The following is a 21,884-nucleotide window of genomic DNA, read 5'->3' on the forward strand; positions in this document are numbered from 1 at the left end:
TGATATGGACTTTAACCAAGTGTCCGAATGCAGCCATTGAGAGACCATTTTGAAGGAGACCAGAACAAGTAAGCTGTCTCAGGGGTAGAGTGGACTCTTATTAAAATTAGTATTAAAATGGTGTAATCAAGAAGTTCTCAACCTCGGGTCCCCCTTGGGTTGCTGGACGACAACTCGTACCATGACTGTTGACCCTTGTGGCTGGGGATGGTGGGATTTGTAGCCCAACAATATCTGGGAATCCAGGTTTGAGAACCCTTGGTGTAATCCGCATTTGTAGCCTGGGGCTAGGACTGTCGCTCAGGGGCAGAGCAGAAAGTCCCAAGTTCCCTCCCTGGCAGCATCTCCAGGTAGGGCTGGGAGAGACTCCTGCCTGATGCCTTGGAGAAGCCGCTGCCAGTCCGTATAGACAATCCTGAGCTAGATGGACCAAGGGTCTGACTCAGTGTAAAGCAGCTTTGTATGTCCCTATGGTCCGCTATAACTAGCCTTCCTTGTTCAGTGGGGCAGCCACATTTGTGGATGAGGCCATAGCTTCGTGGCAGTGCGTCTGCTTTGCATGCAGAACCCCCGAGAGCCTTTGAGAGTCAGTGTAAACAGTACTGAACTAGAGGGACCAAGGGTCTGAATCTGTGTTTCTGTTACTACCTTGCCCTACAAAGAAGGTTGTATTTTCCCTTCCTCCTTGAGATGCTTTTAAAATGGTGATCTCTTGAAGTAGATAGTTTAAGCAACCTTTTTAGGAGATTGTTTTGGGGCAGCATCCTGCTAACTTGGCAAAGAGGCACCTTTTGGGAGTGGTGATTCTCTTTACTTAGCAGGAGGAGAGCAACTGGCCCTCTCCGTCCCCAGCACAGCACCCCTCCAGCGGGATGTGAGCCCTTTGGGGACAGGGGAACCATTTTCTTTATAGATCTATATCTTTGTAAACCGCTTTGGGAACTTCTGTTGAAAAGTGGTATATAAATATGTGTCACGTCGTCATATAACCATCCAAGAGGTTTCACTGTCCATGTTAAAGAGAGAGAAGAAAATTGGAGACTTTGGGGTTTGATTTGGGGTTCTGGATTTTGCCCAGTATAGTAGTGTGGATGCTATTAATGGAGTTTGCTGTTTGGGCAGATTAGGGAGCATTGCAAGGATTGGGCTAGCCCAGAGGTTCTCAAAACTGGGTCCCCAGATGTACTTGGGTCCACAGCAGTGTTCCCTCTAACAGGGATTCCCAGATGTTGAGGACTACAACTCGCAGAATCACTAGGTGCAGTCGCTTTTTCTTGGGGATTATGGTGGTTGTAGTCCACAACATCTGGGAATCTCTGTTCGAGGGAACACTGGTCCCCAGTGGTGTGGCTGGAGATTATATGAGTTGAAACCCAACAACAGCTGGGGACCCACGTTTGAGAATCCCTGAGCTAATAGCATCATTCCTGCTCCTGCTTTCTTGCATGGGTGATGTGCATCTTGGGATTTCTTGCTTCTTGGGATTCTGCTCTTACGCCGGGTGTGTTATAATATAAACACTGTTAATTGAGAAATGGGGTGTGAATGAAAGCGAACCAATCCTGCTGGCTCACTGTGGCAGCATGCAAAAGCCTCTCACCCCAAAGGCATCATCCCTTTGAACCCTGAGAGCCACTTTAATGTAGCTTTCATTTGACATCTGGTGGGAAGTGCCTGTCCTTGCAGTGTGAGGCTGCACTTTTTCCAAGAGAGATTCCAGCTTGGCTCTGCTGGTTCCCTCTGCCGTTGCCTGGGGAAGGTGTGTGTGTGTGTGTGTGTAAGTGTAAGTGTAAGCAGGCCAGGTTCGCCATCTGAATTAAGAACCCAAAGGTGGGACTGCATAATGATAGATTTGCAGTGTGGGTTGCGGAAGGGTTTAATGAAAACCTGCTAGGCTTTCATCCTGATCGTGCTGCCTCCTCCTGCGGTTGAGGCACAAGCACAGGCTGCATGGACCACACCGCAGATGGAACAGTTTTATTCTGCTCTTTCGAAAAGCAGGGAGAAAACCGCCTTCCGTTTAGCTCTGTGGGGCTCTGGGAACCTCTGGGGCTGAGGGAGCCCACCCCTTTCTGTGAAACATGCCGAGGCTATTGATTTCATTGCAGTGGGGAGGAGGATGGCTACTTAGCAGTGGTGCGGGAGGGGAGCCTTGTGCCAGTTTTTCATGCTCTTCTACTACACAGGGTGATGCACTTAGTTCCTTTCCCCTTCTCCAGATCATTTTAAAGCAATTTGCAACTCTCTGTCAGCCAAGCCTTTTTCCCTTTTGAGCTGCTCTTCTAAAGCCATTCTCCACCCCTACCCCCTTTTTCTGTGCTATAACTGAAAAGGCTTTGAATGTTCACACCACCTCTTAAATTTGGGGGAATGGGGGGGTGGGGGGGACACCCCCGTACAATTTCCTAGTAGGCCAAACAATGCCTTTTGGGATAATGGACACTTGTTACTCTTTGTTTGATTACATCTCAATTATCACTTGATGGCAAGAGCACAATTAATGCCCTGGGTTGTTTGTTAAAAGGCTCCTAATTAAAAGCCGTTCTTGCTGGTGCCTCCTGTGTGCATAAAAGCAGGCATTCTGTCAGATTGCTGAACTCCGAGTGAGCTCTCCATTCAGCCTGGCAAATGACACCATTCATGGGGCAGGGGGGCTTCCTGGCAGAACCAGCCCAGCCCAGGCTAGAGCCAATCTCCGCTGCTACTGGAAGGAGGACACTTTTCTCCCCACCCGGTCACTGCAGGAAGGGTGTCCCGCTCTTCTTTATACGACTTGTCTACACTGCAGCCTCCCACACCACAAACCAGGCAAGCCTCGGTTTGCAGAACGGTCGCCCCCTTTAGACCAGATCGTCATCGCCTCTAATTTCTGGCACACTCAAATGGGAAAAGGCTCCGTTTAGTTTATGCCATAGTGAGCTAACCTTTGCCAGCAAAGTCTGCCTCCAGGCACTGATAACTAGGCACTGTTAACTAGGGGTCGTCCCCCCCTTCTTCAGCTGCCTCCGTATTTAGGACCTGAACAACCTTGCAAATATGTCCGCACAACTTCCTGGCTCATCAGAATATTTTGGTGGAGGCTGTCTGAACACACATCCCATTCATTCGTTTGGATTTACAGCTCTGGTGAGAGTTGCTTGACCCAGTGATGTGTAGATTATATCTACATATAATCCAGCATGGGGGCTCCCTGTGTTACCTTGGATCCCCACATGGTGTTGGATCTTGGGTGACTTCTGGAACTTGAGACTCCAGATGGTGTTGGACTACAACTCCCATCATTCCTGGCCACAATGGCCAAAGGCTTTTGGGAGTTGTAGTCCAATAGCAACTGGGGACTAGTATTCCCTATAACAGGGGTTCCCAGGTGGTGTTGACTACAACTCCCGTAATCCCCAGCTGCAGTGGCATTTGGCTGGGGATGATGGGAGTTGTAGTCAAACACATCTAGGAATCCCTGTTACAGGGCACAGTACTGGGGACTCAAGGTTATGGCAGCTAAATGTTGGTGGATTTGTTCCTTTCTGTAACTCTCGGAGAGACCATAATACTCCTGTGTTCACAGAGCTACACTGGGTGCTGATAAGTTTCCGGGCAAAATACAAGGTGCTGGTTATTACCTATAAAGCCCTAAACAACTTAGGTCTTGGGTTTTTAAGAGAATGTCTTCTTCGCCCTGAGCCCCATTTCCCATAGAGATCTTCTGGAGAGGTTTGTCTATGGTTGCCAGTGGCTCGTCTGGTGGCTACTCGGGACGGGCCTTCTCCATTGCTGCCCCTGGGTTTGGAATGCACTCCCTCTTGAAATAAGAGCCTCCCCATCTCTGGTGACTTTTAAAAAGGCACAGAAGACATATTTGTTCACCCAGGCTATTATTTAGATTTATAGTTTTAATACTTTTGATGTTGGATTTTAAATGATTTTAATGTTAATGATTTTAATATTGAAATGATTTTAATTGTAAACTGCCCAGAGATGCAAGTTTTGGGTGGTATAGAAATATGTCAAATAAATAAATAAAAATAAAAATAAAATAACTCTCTTGGCTCTGTTCTGTTTCTAATGAGCACGCTGGATTATCTGCTCCCCAGGCTTTTCCATGCCTGTGTCTCTTGATCCAGTTCGCCAGAAGCAGGTCTCACTTTGGTCCACTCCTTTGGAAGGAAATGACTCTGAGCTGCTCCCGACAACTCCTTCTGAGGAGAACCTGAAGAATTGCCCCCCAATTTCATGCCCCTACATCAAGGGATGCAAACTGATTATGTCCTTCCGGCAGATGTTGGCCTACAACTCCCATAATCCCTGGCTACTAGCCATTGTGACTGAAGATGATGGGAGTGTTAACCTAACAAGAGCTGCCCCTGCTCTACATGGTCATTCCTCAGCACAAAAGGGGGAAAGAACTACAACTACTAAAAATGCTGCTCTTGTCTCTTGTTGGTTTTGTCACTTGGTGGCTCCAAAGCAGCCACATTTTCCTAACTGGATAAGGGTTAGAGTGTTAGAAGCTGGATCTTCCCAAAGGTCTTCCCACAAGAGCCAGCCAGTTATCTCTAGGAATCCCATAAACAGGGGATAGCTCTCTCTTGCTGTTGCTCCCTGAGCAATGAACATATGATGCCGCGTGAGGAACATAGGAAGCTGCCTTCTACCGAGTCAGACCCTTGGTCCATCTAGCTCAGTATTGTCTGCACTGACTGGCAGCAGCTCTCCAAGGTTGCAGTCAGGAGTCTCTCCCAGCCCTACCTGGAGATGCGGCCAGGGATTGACTTTCTGCATGCAAAACAGATGCCCTTCCACTGAGCTTACAGCCCCATCCCGAGGTTATGCTGAGTCAGGCGCTTGGTCTATCTGGCTCAGTACGGACTGCTCTGATTTGTTGTGGCTCTCCAAGGTCTCAGACAGGCCTTTAAAAATTTAAAAATGTACTTTGGGGTGATTCTCACGATCGCCGAGAGCAGACGGGGAGGGTGCAGGGGGAAGGCAGCTTCTAACTCACCTTCCCTCCAGACGACTGAATTAGGAACATAGGGAGCTGCCATATACTGAGTCAGACCATAGGTCTATCTAGCTCAGTATTGTCTTCACAGACTGGCAGCGGCTTCTTCAAGGTTACAAGCAGGAGTATTTCTCGGCCCTATCTTGGAGAAGTCAGGGAGGGAACTTGGAACCTTCTGCTCTTCCCAGAGCGGCTCCATCCCCTGAGGGGAATATCTTGCAGTGCTCATACATCAAGTCTCCCATTCAGATGCAATCAGGGCAGACCCTGCTTAGCTCAGGGGACAGGTCATGCTTGCTACCACAAGACCAGCTCTCCTCTCCTCTCTCTCTCTGTTGGGAGCAGATCAGCTGCTATGCTCCTCCACCATACTTGATTTGACACAGGGGCCTCATTGATCTCTGCTCCCACCTGCCCTGGAAGATGCCTGGCATACACTGTTTCCTCTCCCCACTGGATATTCCTGCCCCCCTTTCCTGTCTCATGCCAGGCCCTGAGCAGAATCAGAATAAACTATGCAAGCCAAGCCAAGCCAAGCATGCAAATTTGCTTTGCTTGCATTGCTCATTCAGTTACAACATTTCGTGCTGCATTTCTTGTATACAATCTGGGTACCACTGGCACAGAGACCTTCTCTCTCCACACACTCCCCCACCTCCTTTTTGTGCTGGAGTTTGCAGTCCTGAGGGTGAAGTGGCTAAGATATGTAAAGATGGAGAGGAGTTGTCAGCTAATTACATCCCTTCAAAGAAAGAAGAAAAAACATTCAAGTTGGATCTCTTAAAAGAGAAATTCTTCTCTCGGCTTCACCTGAAATTGACTCAGGGCAGCTGTTCCTGAAGTGGTATCTGGTTGAATTTCCCTTTTAAGCAGCAGAGACCCAGCTTTCATACACCCACCCTCCCACTGAGACTGCTGGTACAAGGCTCCAGCTTCTGAGTACAACATCTATTTGATCTGAAACAAGGAGGGTTTGGCATCTTGCAGCGATAAAAGAAGGAACCCGCTCCCCTAGGGTTGTTTCTTGTCCCAGTAAAGTGAGCCAGCACTCAGGTTTTGCTAATTTCAAGAGAAGAAAGTGCTGCTGTTAAGAGACCACTTGGATGCTTGTGAAGCCGGAGTGCCAATCTCAAGCTAGCAGTACCTTCCTCGATGCCTGACTCACAAAGTACACCCTGGAACTTGGTGGCAGCTCGGATGTATGTGTTTGTCATTCCGCACTGCACTTTTCACGGTGCAGAATACTTACAGCGTTTTGTTGAAATCTAACCTCTCAAATTATGAAAAATTTCATCTACAACAGGGGCAGGCGATGCTGGCTTTAAATTCCAGCTGCAATGGCCTTTGGCTGGGGATGATGGGAGTTGTAGTTCAGCAACCACTGGAGGCTCAATGTTGCTTACACCTGATCTGCAACATGAAGCTCATATACTTGATGGTCCCCTTGCTTATTTTTGTGTTTAAATGAGAAAGTTTCCCTTTTAATTTGTTTTAGTAATATTTATTCCGATACCTTTCTCCCACATTCATAGCTGTTAATTACCCAAGGTCATTTAAGACAGGGGGTCCTTAAGTTTGGGTCCCCAGACAGCATTCCCTCTAACAGAGATGCCCAGATGTTGTCGACTACAACTCCCAGTATCCCCAGCTGCAATGGCCTTTTGCTGGGGATTATGGGAGTTGTAGTCAATAATATCTAGGAATTCCTGTTAGAGGGAACACTATCCCCAGATGTTGTTAGACTATAATTCCCAGCATCCTCTTTGGCTATGGTGGCGGAGGATGATGAGAGTTATAGTCTGACATGATCTGGGCACCCAAGTTTGAGAACCCCTGTCTTAGGCTTCTGCCTTTGGCCATTGTGTCTGGGGCAGATAGGAGTTGTAGTCCAACAACATTTGGGTATCCTGGTTTGAGAGCCCCTGAGCTAAGAGATCTGTAACTCAACTGGGATTTAAGTCTGGGTTAGCGTTCTAACTACTGAAATTAATGGAAGAGGGGCAAGATCAGCATTTGTGCATGTGAACCACTCAGATTTTTAAAAACTAGCTTTTGTCATTTATATTTTTATTTATTTGTTTATTTATTTGATTTGTATACCGCCCTTCCAAAATGGCTCAGGGCAGTTTACAATTAAAACAAACCACAAAACAGTACAGAGCTAAAACAAATCAAAAACAATATAACAATTAAAAACAATTTATATACCACTTTTCAGTGGAATCTCCCAAAGCAGTTTCCAGAACAGCACTAAAAGCTTAAGCATCAATATAAGCTCATACAGCAAGCAACAGAAGGACTCATTTGAGAGTTGGAGCTTTCCCTGTTGGCTCCATAGGCCAGGCCTTGACATTGTTTCTTTGGATTTAGGAGCCAGACAGTGGACGTTTTATGAAATTACATGATTTACTGACAGACATTGTGTAGAAGGAGGGTAAATGTGCTTCTCATTATCCTCTTTACTAGTAATGTACTTAGAACAGAAATCAGGCTTCCTGGGACAATAAATATTGTATTAAATTACCTCCGAATATCCTGGTCTAGGCATCACAGTTAAATTTCTAGGCACCATGGCTCCTTGGTGCCTGGGATTTGTCAAGTTCTACCATCAGTTTTATTTCTTCTCTCTTCCCCACCAAGAAAGGTTATCCTGTGGCAGTTGTGGGCGGAAGCAGTCTCTTCGATTGGAACATTTTTGTGCATGTACCTAAGTTGCAGTGTCCACTGTGTTCAACAGAAGATATCCCAGGATAATGGCTGTGTGTCTTGGCCTGTTCTCGTGAAAAAAGCCTGTATCTTAGGGGGTTGTGGGAATTCATAGAATTTTAGAGTTCAAAAGAACCTTGGAGAACTGCAGTTCAGGAAAAGAGTGCATTGGTTGTAGCTTACTATATAAGTATTATTTGTCTTAATACATTAAAAATTATTACTTGGCTAAAGAATACTCAGTCTAATGCCTGTGGTAAGCAGCATATTTGTGTGATGAGTACATTATACAGATCTCAGTAAGACTGGCCTTAAACATTTTTCTGTCTATGGCATTCTAATTTTTATTTTATTTTATTTTATTTTATTTTATTTTATTTTATTTTATTTTATTTTATGAATAATACTCATTTCCAGTGTTCCCTATAACAGGGATTCCCAATTTTGACTACAACTCCCAACATCCCAAGACAAAGACCATTGCAGCTAAGTATGATGGGAGATGTGGTCAACAAGATCTGGGAATTCCTGTTACAGGCAACATTGCTCATTTCTCCCCTTATTTTCCTGTTCCACACACTCTCCTGTCCCTTGACTGAACGACATCCATATGGGCTCTATACTCCTTCTGCATAGCATGTCCCTTGATGCTCGACCAACAGAATCTCCCCTCTTCCTAACCCCTCCTTATTGCTGGGGTTCCTGGCCTTTTTTATGTTGGACAGTCCCTTATCCCAACCTCTTTGGAGAAGAATGCCCTGGTATCCCTTCCCAGCATTTCCCTTGAGTTTCCTTGCAGGGATACTGGGACGTAAGGTTTTAAATGATTTTATGTTGCTGTAAACCACCAAGAGATGGATGTTTGGGGCGGTGTACAAACATAATAAATACATAAATAATCTAGAAGCAACTGGAATGGGAAGTGATCCCAACTTCCTTGGGTAGTTGCAAGGTGGGGAGAAGAGAGAGACATTATTAAGTTATTCCATAAAGGAAAGGCAGGCATCTGTATCACTCTGTACTGATTAGGGGGTGCTACTCAGTGGCTGTTAAGAAACTAGCTACCTAGGTGTGCCTGAATGGTCTCTGGAAGTGGATATGGATGGCAATGGTGCCCCAGGGTAAGCAGTCCTCATTGGCTCACTGAGCAAAGAGGCATCTTTTAAAAGTGGTGATTCTTTTTTATTTAGCAGGAGGAGAGCAACTGGCCCTCTCCAACCCCAACACAGCATCCCTTCAGTCACGGTGTTGCTGGGGTTTACTGTGTGTTTCTTTTAGATTGCTGTAAGCCCTTTGGGGACAGGAAACCATCTTATTTATTTCTAGTTATATTTTTCTATGCATACGGCTTTGGGAGCTTTTGTTGAAAAGTGGTATATAAATATTCATAGTCATAGTCGTCCTTTGAAATGTGAACAAAGTAATACATATTTGGCAGGACCTGTTGTTCCCACAAACACTTTGCATCCTGTCACTTACCCAGTTCCTTCAGACATAATTCTAGCTTTTAGCAATATGCTCCCCATGAATTTACCCTTATGACTGTGTAGGAATATTCAATTCAGCTGGTGCAAGATATTCAGCCTGCCTCCCAGTGGGAATCTGTTACTGGCAGCACATGGCACTCCTGATCGGCTTTCTGTAATTTGGGGGCATATTTCTGGTTGCTAATTTTGATCCATTAAGCCCCAAAGCATTGAGCACTTGTGTGCACCAGAGAACTTCCATATTTGGTTTGGGGATATTTAATCAGATATATGCAATATGTTGCATCAACTCAAAAATAAGGATGCACAGAAACATTCCCTGTGCCTACCATGTAAGGGTCACTTTAGCATTATCTCTTCTAAATTGTGTTAAAATGTGGTTTTATTATTGTTATTAGCTTGTGGTTAAAGCTTGTTTTGTAAAATATTTACCTGATGTGAATATGGTAAATTATAACTCCAACAAAGATAAATGCAGTCAGTTGGTACAATTTGTATATCATAAATCAAAAGTGCTATAAATTTCTCTCTCTCTCTCGCTCTCTCTCTCTCTCTCTCTCTCTAAATAATATATAAAATAAAAAGTACAAATAAAATAAAAGCACCTGCTTCTGAGATTCACTAGATGGTTAAAAAAACGAAGAGGTTACATCGCTAATAAGTCTCTTGCATCATTTAAGGGTGTGGCGTCATTTGCTGCACTTGTAAAATGATCCGTTTGGGTCTTGAATATTTGCAATTGCATGTGTTAATACTTTGGTGCTTCTTATATTCCTTTATGAGGCAGAGTGGAGATGAGGGGAACACCCACTTCTCGATTCTTCTCTGGGTGGTGGTGGTGGTTTTTGCACTGTAACGGTGGTACCATCACCTGACTCCTGGAACCGGCTGGGCTGGCCTGGCTTGAATCGTCAAATGACTGGTGTTCTTAGTGTGTGCCCCCCCCGCCCGCCTCTGCATTCCTGTATTTTTGCCCTTGTGATTGTGGTGGTGATGCCTCTTGGCAACAATGCCTGGCATATGTTGGTACACGACACCGAGCCTTTTAACTGGGTAAAGATTTGTGTGGCTTCGTTTTCTATGTGGCATATTTTCTCCTTTTGTATATAATCATATACCTTGAAACGCCTATGAATTTCAAGCAGTGGACTAGGCTTATGTAAGGGCTAAGCTATGTAATCATAAGGGGTCTGATTGTGCTGAATTTGTTTCAAGCATGGAGTTGACTTGCATATGACCAAAATGCAAGTGAAATATTTATATGTAACACACACACAAACACATATATTTAACTTGATAGTATATTTCAGCATTGATACTGAATCTAACCATGCAATGGCCAAAAAATAAAAATAAAAAAATGCTTCCACCCAACAGGGAACGCAAGGGACTTATTTCAGCAAACAAAGGTACCAGTCAGTACGCAAAGCATCACTCTGTGAATGTGGACATTATTTCAGGGTCTCCCATGAGTCTAAAATGGCAGAAACGCCTTGCTGTATTCTATCTGGCTACCCCCTGCTTCAGCCTCATGTTATGAGCACATTCATGCCGCCCTGTTCAAGAGGCTAGCTGTGCAAACTGGTGTTACAGACTGTGGCCACAGCCCTGCATCTCTGGTGCAGCAAATGCATTTTCCACATTAATCAAACATGACAGCTGAAATGATTATTAACCATGCAAGATGTCGGAAGTCATCAAAAATTCACATTGGAGTAATTGCAGTGGTGTGGGGGGTGGGTGGCGAGAAAAACAAGTCGGATCTTTTCTTTTTGCTTGCATCTCCTCTCTTCTTTCCCTCCTTCCCTCTCCCTGCTGTTAAATCTTACATGGTACATTCCGTTAACAATAAAATATCCTTCTGTAACCTATAAACACTCTCTTCAGTAACTGGTTTCACACCAGTGCTGTCCTTGGTCTAGGATGGTCCTCAACAAATTCCACAGATGCTTTGCTGGCAGTGGTGTTCAGCTGGGGAGACAGATGCTCTCTCATTGTCTTCTTGGACTCTTCGCTGTCTCAGCCGTATCAGGGCTTGCAGGGTTTTTTTCCTTGAGGAGAAAAACTGTGAGCGTTAACAGAGGAGAGTACAGCTTCCTAAGACCAAATACTAGGCATTTAAAGTGTTACAGCTACAGCTAACCTTTACGAGGTTTGTAACGTCTCAATTTTGTAATCCACAGGTTAAGAATGTCTTTAATTTTTTTAAAAAATGATAAGTCTGTTGAAAATTAAAGATTCAGTCTTGGACAGCTTAGCTGTTTTCTTATTGTAGCTATGTAAAACACTGGCGTGAATAGCTTTATATTCGTAGTAAGACATTGGGAATTAATTTAGATGAATAGCTGTCTGATTTCAATCAGTCTTAGGTTTTTGCTTCTGCTGAGTTAGAAGAATAGCTATCTGATTTCAATCTTAGATTTTTGCTTTTGCATTTCCCCCCTTCTAAACAGCTGTAGGGTGGGGCATCTGCTGTCTGCTCAGTTTAGTTGCCCTTTCCTAATCTGCTAATTATTTTCTAATAATTGCTAATAAGCAGCCTAATTTGCTGCTTATTTTCTTAAAACCTAAGAATAAGTCAGGAATATCAAGTTTCTGAGGTGTAACCGGCTTGCCTTATGAGAGATTTTCCCATCTTTGGGTGCTAGGTTTTTAAAAAAAATAATAAGAATTTTAACATGAATTTATGACTTAGGTTGTGGTAGAAATTTGTATATATTCCTGTTTTTTAGAGGAGTGTGCGTGTTCTTAGAAATGTGAACTGTCATAGGTGAAGCCTTAATCTTGAGGGAGGGTGTCATTAAAAGAGCGTTCATACTTCATCTTCTTGAATTGTTTCCTGGTTTCAGAAGAAAATTATCCCCCCTGCCCTTCTTAATTGAAAAACCATTGAAATAAGAAAAGGTAATGTCCAGTCACTTTCCCTCTTATAGGCTGCAAATCCATACTCGGAACCTAGAATTTCATAGACCTGTAAAGGTTTGAAGTGCTCCTGACTGATAGGTCTATATGGATATTGGCTTGTGATTGCTTTTCGATCAGCTGAAGATCTGTACTTTTGTTTCTTCAGAACCTTTTATTTCGCCTTCGTGCGGCAGCTGGGTTAAGGAAATATTATCATTTTTGGAGATTTTCTGATGGTGGTAAAGGCAGTCAGGAATTAGTAGTCTAGTTTGGAGGTTTTACTCCAAAATCATGATAGTAGAGGCTTGGATAGCCTACTAGACCACTCCTTTCAAGGGAAATGCGACAATTAGTTTGGCTAACAGGTGTGTCTGAAGGGTGACATGGCTTGACCCAACAGTGGTGTGTGTTTGAGCCTGGCTTAGAGTGACATTGCCACAGAGAGATGCTGCCAAGGAAGCCTCCCCCCACCCAATTCATTGAGAAAATAGACAATGGAATGTGCGGGTAAAGATGGAGGGACTCATTGCCACTGTCCCTGTGTAAGAGATGCCTCAGTTATTCCTGCAGTTTGGCACCATATTATTGCAAATTATTTTCCTTTGTCTGAAGTGGGTGGGAGCCAGAGTTCAAACAGAGCTCTGTAAATCAATGTATGGAGAAATTCCTGAACCTCCCTTTCTCACCACTAGTTCTGGCTGCAAAAAGCATCCCCTGCTTTCTTTGGGCTACAGTTGTCATTTTGTCTGTGTTTAAAAGGTTTAGATTTATATGTCCTTTTTAGTGTAGTGGGGTATGCACTATAGTAGGAGAGAGGGGTTCTGTCTTGCTTTGCTTTTTTTGTCCTAAAGCAAAGGTGTGGAAATGCAGAAGGCTGAAAGGGAAAAATGGAAACCTTTTGTCTCTGGTGTCTTTACCACGTCGGACTGACGTTTAAAGTGGAAAAAGTTTAAACTAGGGATTTTATTGTTGTAATGTTATTTCTTCATAGAGTTCTTGGCAGGCACTATCACCTATTTTAGCAGGAATTGATAAAATGTAGAGTTATTACCAAATAATTATATAGAACTGCATTATGTAGTATGTTAATTTCTGTATACATCTCTGTTGAATAATTTAATGTGTTTTAGGAAACACATCGCAATATGTTTGTTTCCTTTTAACAAGGCTAGATGCTTTTGTTAAAAAACCTGAATTTTAATATCTTCTTGATCTCTTTTTAAACTTTATTTTTTTTCTTGCCCAGAGCAATTTTGCCACTCAGAAAGGAAATAGTACTTATTTTGAGGATATTCAAATCTGTTAATGAACAACCCATTCATTTCCAGCAATACTGTTGCAATGATGAACTTAAAATTCATGGTTGATTTTGTCTAGGCAAAGCATGAAATAACTCTTTAAAAGGGACTTCTGGAGTTTTTAGATCTGTTGATTCTTCCAAAATTCCTTCTTTCTGTAACATTTTAACAAGCATGGCATTTTCATGCCTGCTGCTTCTTTGTTGCATTCGTATATGCAGTACTCATACCAGCTTCATGTGATCAGTTTTAGCTTTGAAAGTTCGATTTCCACAAACACCCCTGCAAATGGGCATAAAGAATGTCCAGAAAGTGGCATTCCCGTATGTGCCGCAGGAAGTGAGCCCATTCGTGTCCTGGTTCTGCATTTTGCACCTTCATTTAACTTGGTTATCATATTTCAGCACTAGCAGTGTCTTGAGGAGCCTTCTCGGAGCCAGGCGTTGCCCAGTGAGTGGGCGTTGGTGTGTGCAGATGCTGAGCCCATGAAATGTGGAGGGTGGTGGCAGAGGCGGCGGAGATGCTGCTTGATCACAGAAACCGGCAAGGTCTTTAGTATTTCTGAGGAAAAAACCGCAAGCAGGTACAAGGGATTGTCTGAGGGCAGGAGAAACTCCGGGTTTTTAAACCATTCCATTCTGTTTTCTGTCTGGGGAGACTTGCGACCTTAAATACATGGAACTGGTCTGAAGCAAAGGGAGTGAAATGTGGACAGAGCTCTCTTTTTGCAGGCATATGCACCACATTTTAATGCAGAGGATGCAAAGCTTGCAGGATAATTGACAATAGTACAGAATGTGCATGCTGGTAAAAATCCAGCTATGGGGATTGCTTTTGAGAAGCTGCAGATAACTATTCCTTACCAGGAGCTGGGAGGGGCTGGATGGTAAAAAGAGGAAGATATGGTAGCATGTAAAAGGGGAGTGACGTGGTTAAGACTGAGGGATTGCTTTTCTAAATCTAAGGAACTGAGTAGGAGGATAGAGAATCTGTTACAGTGTTAATTGCTGGGTGGTTTCCTCAGTAAATAATACATATGCTGGGGTGTCTCCTTTTTCTTTTTCTAATGATATTCCAGGAGAACTGTATAATAATCTAACGGGGAGGGGCAATTCATTGATAGAATCCCATGGAAGCCAGTGGTCAGATCAATTATGCTACGGACTTTTATTGGCTGATTTGTGAGGACTGTTGAATGTTTGCAGTATGACATATGTAGAAATTGTGGTTTCTGTACAGTTGCTATAATGCAGTTGTATCTTCAGTCTAGTCACTAGAGATAGGTGTTGTGGAAATTAGACATAAATTGAACTAACTCTATTTTTAATTTTTTAAAACAACTTTTTCTGGGAAAAACAACTATGTTTTCTTCTTAGCAGTAGCTAGTGGGACGGCTGCTGCCTCCGTATTGGGACCCAGCCTCTTCTATTTTCTTGTATTCTTGCAGTGCGGATGTATTTCCAGTGATTTTTCAAAAATGCCTAACCTACTTGAGTCCAGAGGCTTAAGGCGGGGTCCTTGGGCTAACAAAGTTATGACTTTCTGCCCTTTGGATAAAAGAACAGTTCATTAACATGCATTAAAGAGGTCCAATAAATTGCTTTAAAACGATGTAGATTACTTTGAAGAGTCTTGAAAAGAGCATTTATCTGTGGTGTTTTTTAAATGCATATGTGTGACTACAGTACTAAAATGGCAGCAAAAGCAATAAAATGGCGTCACGAAGCAAAATTAGTTAAATAGTCTGATTTAGGGCGTTCCCCCTGCTAATTTGACAAAGAGGCTTCTTTTCTGTTCCGATAATCATTTTAATGTCTTTTCTAGAAAGAAATCTTTTTTATTCTTAAAAAACAACAACAACCTCTCTGTATATAGTTTGGAGAAGTCAATCTGGAAGAGTCTCGAATATAAATATTTAAAATGTATTATTTCTCTCCCTCTTTTTAAATTGAATTTTCTCAGTGCTAAAAACACATTCTCATTAAAACAGTGCCTTTGAAAGGCATGTTAGGCTTCTTCTTCAAAAAAAAAATATATATCTTGGGGTCTCAAGAAAGCTTTAGCCCTTACTAGTTAGTTTTACAAGGGAACAAAGTCTAAAGAAAAGGTCAGTCAGTCTTTTGCGCAGGCATTCTATTGTGGGTGTGTATCCATCTGAAAGTATAATTTTGTGCCGGTTCTCAGGATGCTTGCCATAAATTGATGAATTGTTCTTGGTATTTTCACTGGGAAGCATCCTGGCTGTTAGTCATGACTAAGTCCATTGTAATAAGTGAGACTTAAGTTAGTCAAGACTAACTTATTGATTTCAGTGGTGCTTAGTCACGACTAACTAGCTTGGATGCTGCCCATTCGATTTTGTGTACTCAGCTCATAGAATGTGGAGTCTTTTGTTTTTATTTAAATATTTATATCCCATCCTTCCATCCCAGATGGGACCCTCAGGGCTAACAACTAACCTAAAATTATTTTTAAAAACCCAAAAGCTAATAAACAAAATAGCAGTTAATCATAAAACAGCTAATTCATAATGCATGCCTTCATACATGGCTTTGCAACCTATAGTTGTATCTCCATACAGAGCTAATTTTATGATGATTGGGTTTTGTACTCCTGTGCTGAGAGAGAGAGAGTGAACGCAGAATGCTTAATTTAATTTATAAATATCTATGACTGTGTGAAATAGCTATTCATCGGCCTTATCAAAGCCATTGGTTATAACCATTCCTGAGTAAAACAGTACAGCCAGCATTGACAATTAGCTCTACAGCAACCTACTGCTTGACTATCCAGAAATTTCAACACAGCTTGACAACAGTGACTGCAAGTGGAGCAGCATTTTGGTAATAGCTTTGTTTGTCTGATAGTAGATATTCAGTGATCGTCTGAATTGACCAACATTTACCTTTAGGCTATGAACTGGGATACAAATTTGAACTTTAAATGTTCGCATAAAAATGGCCTCCCAGTAGCTAGTGGGGGAGATCTTCCACTAGCCCTTCTGTGAATTCCAAGCCAACTATACAATTTATAAATATTATGGATATCTGAAAACTGCAATGGGTATTGATAAGAACCTAAGAGTCACAAGAATCCAACTCTTAAAATGGGAACTTAGATGAAAGAGATGTAGAAACGCATTAGCTTTATTTTCTGTTGTTCTCTCATATTGACATAGCTCAACTTCTTAAGTAATATTACATTGGTATGTGAATCCAATTTTTTTCAGGTTGCTAACTTGAAACTGATTGACTGAATTGAAGGGGCAGAATCGGTTCCCACTGATGGTTCGAAGCAGGCATATGTACTCATATGCCCCATTGATTTTTTTTTTTAAATTGTGATTTTTAAAAACTTGTTGCAGGGCACTATGAATTTATGGATGAAGAATAGTGGGATAGAAATCTTTTAAAATAAAATAAAATACCATGCTTTTAAAAAAGCGGAAAGTTTTCTAGCGCTACTGAAGGAATGCTGCATCAACCTGTCAATTTCAACAGAATTTACAGGTAGAGATAGATAAGATCCTGGCATTGTTATCCATCCCAGGTTTTGGGGATGGGTGAGGTTGGACTTTTCAATCAATCTGTAAGATAGTTTTGGAAGGAGAAATCAAAATGGCTGCCTGCACCATTCCTGCTGATTTCTAGAACAGCCTCAGAAAAATGGAGACTGACTGTAAGCTGAGTCTCTCCTCCCTCTTTTTGCCTCGTTTTCTGCTTGCTTATTTCTTCCTAAAACAGATTCCTTTATCTCATCTAGCAAACCAGTTCAGGGCTCCATCTGCGTTGGACAATCTGGCACAGGCCATTAGAGACCAGAGCATACACCAGGGTTAAATGGAGAGTCCTTATGAAGTCTGCAGTTGTGGCTGAATTTTTCTTCTAGGCACTCATTAGGGAAATTGCCAGATGCATTGCCAGTGTGCAGCCTCCATGCATTTGAATGGAGTGGGCGCAGGTCTCTGCAGATGCTCCACTGGCATGAATGGAGGCAGTGCGGCAGTCGTGCTTGTTGGGTTGTTCCCATTGTCTGCAGTCAGGCAGCTGTCCGTGGCGCATATGCCAGGCAGGCGGTTCTCTCCCCATCACCAACACATTTCTTCGTTGAGTTTTAGCAAGAAGTCCTGGGGTGTTCTCACCCTTCAGCCTGTTAATTCGAAATCTCCCTCTCCTCTTTGCACATCAGTTATTCCTGAATAAAAGGAACCCCCATGCTTTTTGACCGAATTGTGGGAACACAGTGGGCTGGTTCTTATGCTCCTCGTCAGGGTAGGGGAGCCAGGCACACTCCCGATTGGCAGTCATGGAAACCCAAACAACGGTAGGTAGCAGGTGGGGAGAGCAATGGTGTGGGAGGCAGGAGCTGCGTAGGACGGCTTTTCATCCATCCTTGGTAAAATGCTGGGGAGAGAATCTGAGCTGGGCGCGCCATTCTGTCCAGCTCTCGCTTCCCACAAGACCACTCGCCCCACCTCTGACCAACTGCCGATGTCTGGCCGCCCCTCCTTCTCTGATTAGGATAATCAGAACCAGCCTAATGATTAGTGGCCAAGACGAGCTGTGACATGCCGTGGCATTCCTACCATGTAGAAAGTACTATTGCCACATCCATGTATGCATTATTTATTTAAGAGTATTCTGCATACCTGCCAGCACAGAATGCAGTAATGGACTGAAAACGGACTGGTATGGATGTAAACCAATCCATGACTTGGCATTATAAGAACAAACCATGGGCTCACACACTCCCTCTTCCCTCCTCCCCCCACATATGATTCCCTCCCTCTTTTCCTGACTGGAAGCAAGCCATAGTTTACTATTTTGTCTGTGGTTTGCATAGAAACTGTGGTTTGCACATGCCCTGCAAAGTAGGATTGGAAACCATAGTTCAATCTCAATTTCCAGTCTTGGTTGACTGGGTAAAACTGGTTTGGACACATGATTTCCCCTCAAACCAAGAAAGGAGGAGGGATTCACTGCACAAGGGGAGGAAGGAGTGTGTGAACCTGTGGATCCTTGATCTCCTCATAGCACCAAATCATGGTTTGACATTAGTCCGAACTGGCCCAGTGTCTAACCCTATGTAGTTTCATTGAAACTTCTAGGGCTGTTCATACATGACGTTATACACATACAGCTGTCTCTATGCAAGGACATTTTGTGCGAATGACTGTACATGCATTCATTTTAAATGACTGGACCTCATACATACTGCTGTACGTGTATTGAATACATAGTGAGGCCTCACACGACTGCCTGGGAAAATGTCGGGAATGGGAAGTCCATACTCCCAGCGGGCAGGTGGACCCACTTACGTCCAGATCCCAAGGTGGCATCTGCCCAACATTCTACTGACTTTCCCGTCCACTTGGGACCAGGATTTGAAGATGGGTGGAGAAAGTCGAAAGAATATTGGATGGACAGCTCGGGAACTGGGCTTGGATGGGTTTGCACAACACCTCCCGCCCGCAAGAGTGCGTGCTCCTGGTTCCCGACATTTTCCCGGCAGCAGCCATGCTGGCGCTGTGAAGCTGCCCACTGTATTAATAACCGTACACTCCTATAGACCAACAAGAATCTGTATCTGGTTATATGCCTGTTGAATGTTGCATGTGAATAAGGTTGTTATAACTCTTGGGAGCCCTGGAGGAAAGGCCTTCAGTAAAATGTAGTGGGCAGGGCTGGTCCCGGGCTGTTGTTTGTCCTGATCAGCTGAACCCGCATAGTTCAGTAGATGTACCTCAGTATCCCTTGCAGTGCTGCAGAAGCTCCAGGGCTACATTCTTGGATTGCCATCTGCTCATTGGTGCCTGAGAAAATAATACCACCACACCAGTTGGCATCTTGTTTGGCTTGTGTGGTTGAACTGGCTCTGATGGGTGGTCTTGTTTCTTGCTGAGCCTCGCTTCCTCTCCAGAACTCTCTGCTCCTCAGTCCTGATCTGTATTGACCCTTCATCAACTCATGTTTTTTCCTTTCTTTTGAAAAGCCTTTGTCATACACAGTTATCCCTCCTCATTGTTGCCAGATTAGTGCGACTTCTGCAAGAACCCGAATGCTGCAGTCAGAGTCTGTAATTCAGTTGTGACTGTGCCCTTATAACGAAATGATGGCCCTAAAGCTAAGTCGCTGTACCCTGAGGTGCCTATTCTTGAGTATGCTGCTGCTGCTGCTGAATATTTATATACATCTTTTCAACAAAAACATTCTCAAAATAGTTTGCATGGGGTTAGTGGAAGGGATAGGAACATAGGATGTGGCCATATACTGAGTCAGACCATTAGTTTATATAGCCCAGTATTGTCTTCACAGACTTGCAGCGGCTTCTCCAAAGTTGCAGGCAGGAATCTCTCTCAGCCCTATTTTGGAGAAGCCAGGGAGGGAATTTGGAACCTAGATGCTCTTCCCAGAGCGGCTCCATCCCCTGAGGGGAATCTCTTGCAGTGCTCACACTTCTAGTCTCCCTTTCATATGTGACCAGGGTGGATCCTGCTTAGCGAAGGGGACAAGTCATGCTTGCTACCACAAGACCAGCTCTCCTCCATAGATGGTTGGGATAAGATGGTTCACTGTCCCCGAAAGGGCTCACAATCTAAAAAGAAACACAAGTTAGACACCGGCAGCCACTACTGCAAATAGGTTTTCCGGTTGCTTAGGAGTAGTTGCTCTCCTCCCACGAAAAATGAGTCACCGCATTAAAAGTTATCGCTTTGCCCATTTAGCAGGGTCATCAATGTTTCTGCTGTTTAAACTGGGCTTCTAGCAGGGCTTGACAAATCCCAGGCGCCAGCTCACCACGGCACCTAGAAATTTAATGGTGGTGTCTCGAGATGGGGCCCGTCTGAATGGGGAGACTGATCGTGGGGTTGGGTGGGCTGCTTCGCAGGCAGAGCGGGAGATCCGATGGGGGTGCTGCCACAGTCCCCTCCCCTCCTCACAGCTCTAGAATTTGCTCAGGTCCCCCCCCCACCTTCCTTCTGCGCTGCTTGGAGGGAGAAGGGAGTGGTGGCTGGCGTGCTGGAAGCCGGATCCTTTCTGGGTGTGAGGAGGCGGCGGCACCACCTTCTGGTGAGGAGAAGCAACAGCTGCCTGCAGAGCCTGAGCTCGACGGGGCCCTTCTGCTGCTCCCGCTCCCCAGCAAGCCAGCCCCCTATTGTGCCCCATGCCGTGCTGGCTGTCCTTTTATGCATGCTTCTCTTCTCTTCTTGGGAGGCTGAGGGGCATCTGCCTGCTGCCTGGATATGGAGGGCAGCATCAGAGAGGAGAGCTGGTCTTGTGGTCGCAAGCATGAATGGTCCCCTTAGCTAAGCAGGGTCTGCCCTGGTTGCATATGAATGGGTGACTTCATGTGTGAGCACTGCAAGATCTTCCCCTCAGGGGATGAAGCCGCTCTGGGAAGAGCAGAAGGTTTCAAGTTCCATCCCAGGCTTCTCCAAGATAGGGCTGAGAGAGATTCCTGCCTGCAACCCTGGAGAAGCCGCTGCCAGTCTGGGTAGACAATACTGAGTGAAATGGACCTATGGTCTGACTCAGTATATGGCAGCTTCCTGTGTTCCTAAGCTGAGCTCAAGCAGAGCAGGCCGAGTGCTCCTGCTGCAGTCTAGCCCCTTCCTCCTGCCAGGGCTGCCCTTCCCCAGAAGGAGCAAGAGCAGCCCCGCCCTGCCCCCTTGGCCCTCTTCCTCCTCCAGTCTCGGGTTCCTTCCTGCTCAGAAATTGAATGCAGTGGGAGAGTGAGGGAGCCCAGAGCTGGGGGGAGGCAGTACCTGGCTGCCGTGCCAGTTCCCCTCGGGGACAGTAAAAAGAAAAACCTCTGTGGGTGTGGTCTGGTTTGGCTTTAAAGCTCCCGTGCCTTCCAAGCATGTCGGAGCGGAGAGAGAATCCTGGGCTATGGTGCTAGCAGAATTGACCTCTGTGTGTTTCTGTCTCTGTGATTTCTGCCTTTTCGTTCACCATGTGGTGGCCGTTTAGATTTGTCATTTGCGGATCCTGGGATAAATGTGAGTGATAAGTGATACATTTAGTCTGGTCTGGTTTCCCTGCCTTGTGCCTTTGCCTTGTTGGTGTTGAAAGTGGCTGATATTCAGAGGAAGGATGCCGCAGAGCTCTCCAACTGGCTGCAGCTGTGCACGGGGAAAGGGCAGATTTTATATCCTTCCCCTTCTCCAGGAAGCCCTCTGTGCTGCCCAAAGCTCTTTGGGACATATTTTGGGCGGCACAGAGGGCTTCCTGGGGAAGGGGAGGGTGTCAAAAATTCCCACTGCACTGGCAATGTGTATATGTCAGCCATTATATTTATATTTTGCCTCTCAACAACAGCAACAACATTTCAAAACTGCGTACATAGCAAAAATGTGTAAGAAAAGTATACATCTTTATGAGAGAAATTACTGCAGAAGAAAAGTTCCAAGCAACTGGGGACACCATTGTTCTCTCTCTCTCTCTCTCTTTCTGTGTGTGTGTGAGAGAGAGAGAGAGAGAGAGAGAAAGA

General features: G+C 44.4%; 1 protein-coding gene across 6 annotated transcripts in view; it reads left to right on the top strand.

Moving 5' to 3' along the window:
• The window catches only part of NUP93 (nucleoporin 93), a 105,481-nt gene that overhangs the window by 37,336 nt on the left and 46,261 nt on the right, over nucleotides 1-21,884 (top strand). Inside the window, exon 1 of one of the 6 annotated variants that reach the window (XM_053271105.1) lies at nucleotides 11,189-11,344. The exons of 4 other annotated variants lie outside the window; for them this stretch is intronic. The gene's annotated coding sequence lies outside the window, so the exon portion shown is untranslated. Of the gene's footprint in view, nucleotides 1-11,188; nucleotides 11,345-13,837; nucleotides 13,978-21,884 lie in introns of those variants that run through there. One more of the 6 variants, XM_053271103.1, reaches the window with a different exon arrangement.

The sequence above is a fragment of the Hemicordylus capensis genome, chromosome 9, assembly GCF_027244095.1.
Source record: "Hemicordylus capensis ecotype Gifberg chromosome 9, rHemCap1.1.pri, whole genome shotgun sequence".
Classification (NCBI taxonomy): domain Eukaryota; kingdom Metazoa; phylum Chordata; class Lepidosauria; order Squamata; family Cordylidae; genus Hemicordylus; species Hemicordylus capensis.